Source organism: Phodopus roborovskii, unplaced genomic scaffold, assembly GCF_943737965.1.
Source record: "Phodopus roborovskii unplaced genomic scaffold, PHOROB, whole genome shotgun sequence".
Lineage (NCBI taxonomy): Eukaryota > Metazoa > Chordata > Mammalia > Rodentia > Cricetidae > Phodopus > Phodopus roborovskii.
Genome location: NW_026126514.1, coordinates 23,438,764 through 23,450,120, shown reverse-complemented (window position 1 = coordinate 23,450,120; position 11,357 = coordinate 23,438,764).

The following is an 11,357-nucleotide window of genomic DNA, read 5'->3' as shown; positions in this document are numbered from 1 at the left end:
ACACCGGATGTCGGATGCTCTGTAACCTCAGGGCAGCCTCGGGTACCACAGCCACTGCTCAGCAGCATCTCTGTTAACTGCCTGTGGAGCTGAAGCCTTCTGAATGCTGTCGATGTGCTCCTGTAATTCCATATCTTCAATAGATATGCATAGATGTTTAAACCCTCCCTCATTGTTTTATTGACTCAGTAGTGTGTGGTTACTATTTTTATAAATACCATTTAATCTTATACACTCATTGTTTTATGAGTATATGTTTATATACATTAAAATATATAATCCTACATACATATACATCTAGTCAAGTAGTATCACATTATATAGTATTTACCTTTTTCTATTTTATTGATTTATTCATACGTTTTTTGAGACAGAGTCTTACTATGTAGCCCAGGCTGGACTTGAACTCACAGTGATCCTCCTGCTCAGTCTATTGAGTGCTGGGATGGTGAGTAGGAGCCACCATACCTGGCTTTTTGTTTGTTTCATTATCGAGGGAGCCACGGTGAACATGTGGCTAGAGGGCAATTTTGTGGAGTCATTTCTCTCCTTTCATCCTTACGTTAGAGCAGTGGTTCTGTCCCTTATGTAGGATCTAGGAACTGAACTGGGGCATTAGGTTTGATCCACAAGCACCTTGACCACGGAGCCATCACGCTAATGTGTGCTCTCCCTCCCCCAGCCCCCTGCACTCAAGAATTTTTATTTTAGTTTATGTATTTGGGTGTTTTGGCTGCATGTATGCATATACCTTACCACATTTATGCCTGGTGCCTGCAGAAGCCAGAAGAAGGCATTGGGTTCCCGAAACTGGAGTTACTGACAGGTATGAGCAGCCACGTTTGTGCTGGGACCTGAACCCAGGACCTCTGTAAGAGCAGGAGTGCTTTCAAACATCGAGCCCTCTCTCTAGTCCCTCTCCCCCATCATCCACACTTTCCTCTCTTTTTTGAGATGAGGGTCTCTTCTGATACAGGCTGGGCTTCATTATGTAACCAATGAATATTTAACTCTTAATCTTCCTCCCCTCACCTTCCAAGTGCCAATGCTGCATGGCTCTACCAAGAACACACATGGATTCTCCTAAAGCTGAATATAGCCAGGCAGTGGTGCTGCATGCCTTTAATTCCAGCACTCAGGAGGCAGAGGCAGAGGCAGGCCGATCTCTGTGAGTACCAGGTTAGCTTGGTCTACAAAGTGTGTTCTAGGATAGCCAGGGCTGTTACACAGAGAAACCCTATCTCAAAAAAAAAAAAAAAAAGCTGAATATAAAATCTTAACACTGGCAAATCATTAAGTTTTTTTTTTTTTTTTTTTTTTTTTTGTCTGTTACACATACACACACACACAATATCCTGGTTGGCAAGAATAGTTAGTAAAAAATTGAACTATAGAAGCCAAAAAGCAAGGTTAGTACATTTAGGGACTTTCCAGGATCCTGGAACTGTGAACTAGGTCTTTGATGGATTATGTCTTTGTTCCCATTTTGACAGGTATTGGGGCCTACATGCTAGGTTTAAAGCTCAGAATAGTGCCAGTACCATAGTGTCAGTCATGCTAAGGTCCGGGAGCCTGTTACACTAGAATTATAGGCCAGTTTTATCATGCTAGGCCAACAGTCTGCCATCCTACTTTCTTGTTTGTTTTGGGGACATTTCTTTAGTCCTTGATTATGCTCTCTCCCTCCATCCCCTCCTCCTCCTTTTCTTCCTACCTAGCTCTTTCATGACATTATATGGTCTTTGTTGACCTAGAACCTGTGGCCTTGAGTTTTTCTCCTGCCTCAACCCCTTTGAACATATGGCACATATCACCATGTGTGGCTTCCATATGCTTTTGTTTTGGGACTTCAAGTAAATTGAAATCATCAACCAAAAATGTACTTCAATCACAGTTTTAATTAATCTTCTGAATTCTCGTGGCTTTAAAAACAAAACTTGTCCCTGAGTTTGTAAGTGACGTTAAGAGCTCTGAAACTGGAATTTGAGTACAACACCACTCTGTGTACGGGCACATCTGAAAACTTGGTGAGATCGGCACGAAGGTTTTCTTTTCTCTTTTCTCTCCTTCCCTCACCAGTCCCATGTGTCCTAGATCCATTGGTTCATTAGTTCATTAGTTCTTTTCCACAGAGGTACAGCCCTAGCCCTCTTTTTTTCCTTTTCCTTTGTATCTTTGTCCCAGGAGGCTGCACAGGCTGGCCTTGAATCTTATAGCCCAGAGAGGCCTTGTATTGGGGATCATCATGCCTCAGCCTTCCAAGGTTTTCAAGCCCTGGGCCACCAGGCCCAGTCTTAGCATTGAGTTTCTTAAAATAATAGGAGAGTTAAGTTATGGCATGTCAAGGGGAATACTGTCAAGTTTAGTTTACTCAGCCAGCAACACTTCATTACCCAGACAGAAGAGGGGTTTGGATGAGTCATGGGGGGAACAATGTTTTCGCAGCCAAAGCTAAAACAAAACCAGCAAAAGGCAGATGCTCCAAAGTGACTTTCCTTACCCAGCAGCAAAGGAGCAATAGGAAAACAACTGCTCAGCTAGCATCAGCTTAGTTAGAAATAATTATGGTGCTTTGGTTTTTGAGACAAGGTCTCACGGAATAGCTCTAGCTGCCTGGAACTATTACATAGATCAGGCTTGCCTCAAACTCACAGAAATCTAATCTAAGCCTGTGGCTCTGAGTGCCTAGACTGAAGGTGTGTGCTGCCAAGCCCAGCCTGGTAAATGATTATTCGAGGATTAAGGCACAGGACATTATTGTTCTCCCTCCTTATTTCCTCAAAGGCCCGATAACAAGGAGTTCCTCTTTGAATGCGGTCTTTTAGGTACGAGCACAGTACTAGTCTAAACCAACAACATCCAATACTATTTTTAACAGTTTATATTACTATTCATTTTTTTCTCTTTTTTAATAACTTATTTCTAGTTTATGTCCCTTGGTGTTTTGTCTGCATGCATATCTGTATGAGGGAACCCTTGGAACTGGAATTACTGACAGTTGTGAGCTGCCATGTGGGTGCTGGGTATTGAACCTGGGTCTTCTGGATAATCAGACAATGCTCGTAACAGCTAAACCATCTCTCCAGCTTCGACATTTCTATCCATCCAACACATTTACACTAATTTGTTTGTGCTGGGCGGTGGTGACACTTTTGCACCTTTAATCCCAGCACTCTGGAGGCAGAGGCAGGTGGTTCTCTGTGAGTTCAAGGCCAGCCTGGTCTACTGAGCAAGTTTCAGGACAGCTTCCAAAACAATACAGAGAAACCCTGTCTCACAAAACAAAACAAAGCATTATTTTGTTTGCAAACTGTTCAGGAAGAAGGGTGTGCTGGTATACCCCTGCAGTCTCAGGACTCAGGAAGCTGAGGAAGGGCCACTGAGACTGCCAGGCCAGCCTGGGCTACATAGACTCTGTTAGAGAAAACAAAACCAGAGGAAGCACTTATTCATTTGTGCATGTGAGTTTGATTACCCTCCTAGTGGAGGCGTCTGAAGTTTATAGTTACCGAATGCCTGTCAGGGGCTTGGAGATTGAGCACAGCGGTGGATCATTTCCTTGGCATGTGCTAGGTCTGAGTTGGAAGCCAGTGCTTCAAGCTGAGAAAGAGGAAAACTGTGTAGCTCAGATGTTTGCCAAGGTTATGCTTTTAGCTAAATTGTCCTGCTTTAGGAACACTTTGATCTTACAGTCCTGCCTGGAACTTTGGTTTATATAGCAGTAGGGAAAGGACCTACCAATACCTCGCCACAATTCTCATCCCAGTGCTACCACTTTCTATTGTTTCAATGTACAATCGTGACAATAGGGCTTTTGCAGCCTAATGGTTCGAGCCTAAGAAACTGAGTTCATAATCCTGGGAACTACATGCCAGGTAAGCACAGACTCTACAACACTGTCCTGCCTCTGCCTCCCAGGTGCTGGCATTAAAAGCAAAAGTAAGATAAATCTTTAAAAAAAAAAAGATAAAGTTAAGATAATGACAATAATTTATTACACCATCACTGTAGGGATCAAAGGAAATAATGTATTCAAGCTTTTGGAAATGTGCTGAATCATGCTGTTGATATTCCAGTATTCATTTTGCTTGCTTGCTCTTTTTAAGTTTAAAGATTTTTAAAAATGTTTTTCTGTATAGGAATACTTTATCTTTGTGCCATGTATGTGCACCAAGTGCATATCAGGTGCCCTCAGAAGGCAGGAGAGGGCTGCAGGTCCCCTGGAAATGGAGTTTAGGACAGGTAGGAGTATCCATATGGGAACCAAAGCCAGGTCTTTGGCAAGAGGTGCAAGTGTTCTTAACTGCTGAACCACATCTTCCAGTCCTGTATTTAAGTACCATTATCAGTGACTAAACTGACATGAGAAAACCTTGAGAAGTGGAATGATTGTGTTCCTAATAAATGTGAAATGATCACCAGCCAGGTGTGATGGTGCATGCCTCTAATCCCAGCATTGGGAGATGGAAGCAGAAAATAAGGAATTCAAGACCAGCCTTGGTTATATTGCAAGTTCTAGGCCAGCTTGTGCTACAGGAGACTGTGTCAAAAAGCAAAAGTAAAAATAAAAACAAGATGAAAAAAAAATCAACCTAGCACTGAAACTGGGTACTAAGGCAAATGTCCAGGACTTGAGAGACTTGAAGGTGAATCTTCAGTTGCAGGCAGACTTGACTACCTGCCATATTTGGTTTTTAAAACTAAACAAGCAACAACAGAAACAGTTGAGTGTGATGGTGCACACATGTAACTACAGCACATAGGAAGTGAATCAAGAAATTCAAGAGTTCAAAGCCATCCTAGCTGGGTGTGTAGTGGTGCATACCTTTAGTCCTAGCATTTAGGAGGCTGAAGCAGATAGAAGCAGATGAAGCAGATAGTGAGGCTCAGACCAGCCTGGTCTGCTTGGTGAGATCAGCAAGTACTAGACAGTGAGAAAATAAGACAAACAAAAGCAAGAGTTCAAGGCCATTCTAAATTCCCAGTGACTTCCAGGTCAGCCAAGGATATACTGGACTATCCCAGGAACAAAAACAAATCCAACAAACAGACAAACAAAACCCCCCAAACAAAACCTTGAAAGAGACTGTGGGTGTGTGAAGAAACAAGTGTAATCCTGTTGAAATGAAACCCAAATAGGGTTGCATCTTACCTCCAAAGGAATGAAAGACTTCTTTTCCTTCCTTCCTTTTTTCCTTCTTTTAACTTTTTGGCATGTATACATATGCTTGTGTATATGTTTGTGTGTGTGTGAGTATATGTGTTTGCATGCAGAGACCAGAGGTTGATGTCTTTTTTAATGGCTAACCACCTTGTTTATCAAAGCAAAGCCTCTCATTGAATAGAGTTTGAATATCTGGCTATCCTAGTCAGCCATTTTGCTACACAGACTCCTGTTCTCAGCCTCCAGCATGCTGGTATCACTGGCAGGCTGCCATGCCCAGTAGGCATGTCAGTATGTGTGGGAAAGGTTTTGTTTTTAAATGGTCTCACTAAAAAGCCCTGGCTGTCCTGGAGCTCACTATGTAGATGAAGCTGGTCTCGAACTCGGACTCTGCCCACTTCTTCCTCTCCAGTGCTGGGATTACAGGCATGCACTGGCACTCACCGTTTGGGAAGGGTTTTGATTTCCTGAGCTATTACCCTATTTGACTGTTACGAGGAAACCCTTCACTCTCTATTTTCTGAGAGTATCTACTAGAGGCTCTGTCTTTCTTGGTGAGACTCATGTAACGTTTGGGAATGCCAAGGGGTGGTGGTGGCTTTATAAAAGGTTTCTCAGGGAGTGTGGGACACATGGAGCTTTCTGGGGTAGAGGTTTCTGGGGTTGGGACTGGTGGGTGTTGGTAGATTTGCAAACCTGGAAGAGGGCTTGGACCTTTTACCCTTTGATCATACCACCCTTCCATCCCCTCTCCCCAAACTTGCTTCCTCCTCTTGTTCCCTCTTTCAGAAGTCAAGCCATTTTGCCTAACTTTTGAGAGCTTGCAGGTCTTAAGGTTCCAGGTTCTTCCTCCTGTAATATTGCTCACCACTGTAGTGATCTTTTTGGACTTTACAGATAATTTAATTTAAAACATTTTATCTTTTTTTTTTTTTTTTTTTTTTTTTTTTTTTTCAAGACTGGGTTTCTCTGTGTAACATCCCTGGCTGTCCTGGAACTTGCTTCGTAGACCAGTTTAAGGCTGGCCTTACACTCAGAGAGATCCACCCGCCTCTGCCTTCCAAGTGCTGGGATTAAAGGTGTGTGCCAACATGCCTACCCAATATTTTATCTTTACTATGTGGATTTCCCCCCCTCAGGGTTGAGGATCAAACTCAAGGCTTGCTCTTCTTAGACAGTTGTCCTATCTGAGGGATAGCCCCAGTCCTGTACAAGGAATTTCTTAAACCAGTGATGTATTATTTAGTTCTAAAAAGAGGTATTTTGTGCATGGCTGATGTTCTTGATCAGGCCCTTGGTCATTATGAGCCAGTCTCCTCAGCCTCTCCTTTTATTAAGTCTTTCATAGTTGTATAACAGTTTCCTTCCATTCTGCAAGAAGCTCCTTAAGCAGGAAGGTCAACAACTCAAAGTAGCTTCAGGAAGTTCCTGAAACTGATCAGATTCACTAGGCTCCTCCCTGCCAGAGAAGGAATAAAAGCTCAGAGAAGACTCTGAGACCAGACCAGCTACCTGAAGAAGCAGAAACCAGCTGAGCTGCCCAAAAGAGGCTTAGACTAACTATGGCAACCTAGAAAGGACACGCTCCAACCTGTTGAGCTGCCTGCAGGTTCTGCAGTGTGCTCTGGCTTCCCAGCTTTTGTGAGCTGTCATCCCCGATGGGGCTGTCTTTTGAGTCACATCATGAAGGGACACTAGCCCACTTTAGCATGTGGCTCTGGCAGGCCTTTCTCTTCCCTTCCATTCCCTTTGCCTTGCCAAAAACCATTAGATTGCATTCTTAAAGCTATCCACAGCGTCTATTCCCTTCTTTGGCCACTTCTTCCTCTTGAGGCTGACTACCAAGGCCCAGCTATCAAAGTATTGAAGCCCAGCAATCAGAAGCCCCCTTTGGCTCAGCTAGTTATCATGTTCAAATAAATTAAACACCTTATCCTAACACAGGGTTTCCCATTTTACCTTTATAAACCACCACATCTGTTTTCCTGTCTATCCTTTGGGACAAATACCCTTGCCAACCCTCCCCCTTCTCCCTTTTTCTCTTTACCACCACATTCTAGCCTGTTCTAACACAGACTTCACCTTTCCCCCCACCCCTATTCAAAACTGACACCTGCAAGGTCATTTGCTGCTGTTTTCTGACTGAGTCAGAAAGCAGCCACTTGAACTTCTCTTCCCTACTTAATAAAGGATCTCTCTGGGGAAACAGGGGTTTGGGTGTGGTTTGTGCCTAACCTGGGTCTGGGAGGGAGCCCCCAGTACGCAAGAATCCCCTTCACATCTGCTCCTCTATCCATACCGTGGTCTGTCCTGGGATCCCTACCTGGACAAGTAGACGTGTATATGTTGTGTCTCCCAGGAAACGTTTTGTTTCACAGTAATAGCACTGATAGATGTTTTTTGAGATGGCACTCTTGTAACCCAGATGGCCCCCAGTTTACAATGTAACCGATACCTGTAATCCCAGTTCTTGGGAAGCAGAAGCTGGAGACCAAGATCATCTTAGCTTCATGAGACTGTCTCAAAAAGAAAAACAATTTTCAAAGGGTATTTACTCTTCCAAATTCAACTTGCTTTTTTTTCCCTCACCTTTCCATTTTTGACTGGAGTTTCTATGAGAACATTCTTTTTTCCTCCCAAGCATAGTTTGCTCCACCAGGGCTAATAGTTCACAAGTTTTCCCTATCAAGGGAAAACCTTCATGAAAGGAATTAAAATCTTTTAATCTCCTCCACTTTGCAAAACTTTTATGTACATTTTTAATCCCCCCACCACCACCATACACACCTTGCTAAACCTTTATTTACATGGGTCTAAGGCAGCCCATCCCTTCCCCTTTTTCTTTGATGTCCTTTATCTAAATTAAAAAACAAAAACAAACAAACAAACAAAAAACTAGCCAGTCTTCAAAGTGTGAGATCAGACCCCAGCCAAAGGGAGAAACAACATCACAACCTGCATTAAAATAAAAACCAAATGAGGCTGGGGTTGCTGAAGCGCCCTTAATCACAGCTCTCAGAAGGCAGAGGCAGGTTACCTCCTCTCTCTTGTGAGTTTAGGGCAGCTCCATGGGGAGTTCCAGGCCAACCAGAGCTACATAGTAAAACATTGTTTCAAAACAATCAAAAACGCAAACAGAACAAAACCAAGTAAACCTCCTGCCTCAGACTTTACTTTTGTATGTGTGTGATTCTTTGTGTGATGCCAAGAATATTTGTTTGCAACAACTAGAAGTTAAGTATGAGTCCTTTCAAGAACTTCCTTACAGTGTGATTTCACACACACACACTTACTTTTGTATGTGTGTGATTCTTTGTGTGATGCCAAGAATATTTGTTTGCAACAACTAGAAGTTAAGTATGAGTCCTTTCAAGAACTTCCTTACAGTGTGATTTCACACACACACACACACACACACACACACACACACACACCATCTCATGAACTCTTCTGGTCGTTTTAAAGCCTCACTAGCATTCTGTAGATCACAATGTAAAGACTGTCAATGAAAACAAAATTAAATTATATTTAATATGTGTGTGTAAGTTAGAGGTCAGAGAAGAAACCTGTAGAAGCCAGGTCTGAGTCCACCCCCCCCCCCCATTAAACTATTCTCAGGGTTGGCCTCAGTCACCCTCTGCCCTGAGGCATCTCATCAACCATCAGAGCGTGGATTCAACAAGCTAACCAGCTTATATGGTAAACGAACACACAAGCCTTTTCCAGTTTTCATTGAAATTCCCTCAGATTTCTGGAAGTGTTTTCTTTTGGTGCCAGCAGAAGTTATAGAGCACAGCTTTTTACGATGTATACAAGACCTGGTTACAAAAGTCTCCTTTGTTTAAATGCTCTAACCAGGGGGAAGACACGGGCCAGGAGAGTAACAATGAGGAGGACTTGTTCATCCTGATAGGGAAGGGGTAGGATTTGTGGTAGAAATTCAGACAGAAATTAGGAGGAGAACTGTATTTGAGACACAGAAAAAGAATGTACAAGCATGTTGTTGAATAAAATTTATAGAAGACTTTTATTTTAGACAAGGCCCTGGCACTAGGTTCCAACAAACATAGCAAACCAGAGACACTCCCTGCTAAAGGCCTGTGCCACCAAACCCCAACTGTCTCTAACTGTCTCTGTCTCCACTTCTATAGGGAAAGTGGCTTTGAAATGCCCACTTTCCCCATTTTTTTTTCCTTTGAAACACTTTGGGTCTGCCTGCTCCCACCTTTGGTATTACAGACATGTAGACACGTAGGAATGGATTTTTTTTTTTTTTTAAAGTTCATCCATTCATTTACATTCAGTTATCAGTAAAATTTGTTTTAGGTGCTAAGGGTATAAAAATTAAGATAGTGTTCCTAGGGCAGAAGAGGCAGGAGGATGGCTACAAGTTTGAGGTCAGTCAGGTTTACATGGCTAAATTCCAGGGCATCCAGGCTACATAGTGACACCCTGTATCACACACACACACACCACACCAACAAAAACAACTATGCATGGTAGTTCTGCCTGTAACCATACAAATTGGCAGTCTGAGGTTGTTTCAATGCCTAGCTGTATCAAACACCTGTTAACCTCAGCAGCTGGAAGTTAGCCCCAGAAGAATCTAGCTTGGTCTACAGAGAAAGTTCCTGGCCATCGCCATCACAGAATGTTTTATTATAATTTTCATCAAATCTCTCTCTCTCTCTCTCTCTCTGTGTGTGTGTGTGTGTGTGTGTGTGTGTGTGTGTGTGTGTGTGTGTCCTGGGACTGAACTCAAGTCCGGTGCCCCCCCCCCAAACAGTGATTGATTACTGCGAATCCTACTCTACAGGCCCAGTATACCTCTTCTAGTACTTTGTCTCCTTTACTAAGCTGTGATTATTTTACCTATTTATTTTGATACAGTATCTTGTTATGCAGCCCCAGTTTGCTTTCAACTCCAAATCTTTCCATCTCTGCCTCCAAGTGCTGGGATTACATGTGTGTACCCCCGCACTTCCAGCAATCTGAGGGCCGGAGAAGTGAGGACTCTTCTATGACTGCAGCAATCTATTGGAAGGAGGTGAGAGCAATCTATTTTACACACACACACACACACACACACACACACACACACACACACACACTCATATTCAAGACAGGGTTTCTCAGTGTAGCCCTGGCTATCCTGAAACTCAGGCCAGACTGGCCTTAACTCTGCCTCTGAGTGCTGGGATTAAAAGGTGTGTGCCACCACCTCCAGGCCTTTTAGAAAATAAAAATATTTGTAATGACTTACCAGCATGGAACATCTTTCAGCCTGTTTCTTGGAAGAAGGTTCGAGCTTTAATTATAGACATTCACTTGCCTTGCCTGAAATAAGTCCCTGGAATTAAAACTTCGAAATCTTTTAATAAAATTGGTTCCATCTAGAAGTCAAGTTTGTCACTTGCAAGACAGAAAAGTTAAGATTCTCAATTCTAAATCAGCCTATCCTATTCAAAATTCAAGCCTGGCATGGCGACGCATGCCTGTAATATAAGCTGTTGAGAAGCGGCACCAAGAATCAGGAGTTCAGGGCCAGCCTTAATTACACTGCATGGGCTAGGCTATAGCCTGGTTCAAAAAAAAAAAGAATATCAATGGAAAAACAAAACAAAACAACACCACCCTCAGAATTCCACATACTGCATTCACCCATAAATTATGTGCTCTGCACAATCCTGGTAGGTGTTAAAAATCATTTAAGAAATTTTACACTCAAGTTCACATAAGGTAAATATGTGATGAGTGGCAGTCTGGTTTGACTTTGTAGGCGACTGGCTTTTTTTTTTTTTTTTTTTTTTTTCAGACTACAGCTGTGTGGGCGAGCACATGCCCAGGTTCTGTCCTGAAAATCTACATTTTTCTAATCTTGCCACCACTGGTCAATTGGCACGTGGCTTTCCGGACATCAACCATCCGAGACAACGCTGAAATTAGCTGCTAATTAATGACGCGAGTCGGACGATCCCGGTTGCTCGCGGATCTTTACCTCCATTCATCACGCCCCAGTTCATTCACAGCCAATAAAACCTGCGACTCCTGGGTCACCAGCCTAGCCTAGGACCGCGCTGTTCTTACAGCTGCCCCCGGGGGGAGTGGGGGGAGCCACCGGCCGGAGACCGGGAGGCGTGGCTTCGAGGAAGAGCTCCGGGCTGCGCGCGCGCGCGGCGCGAGCCCCCGTGAA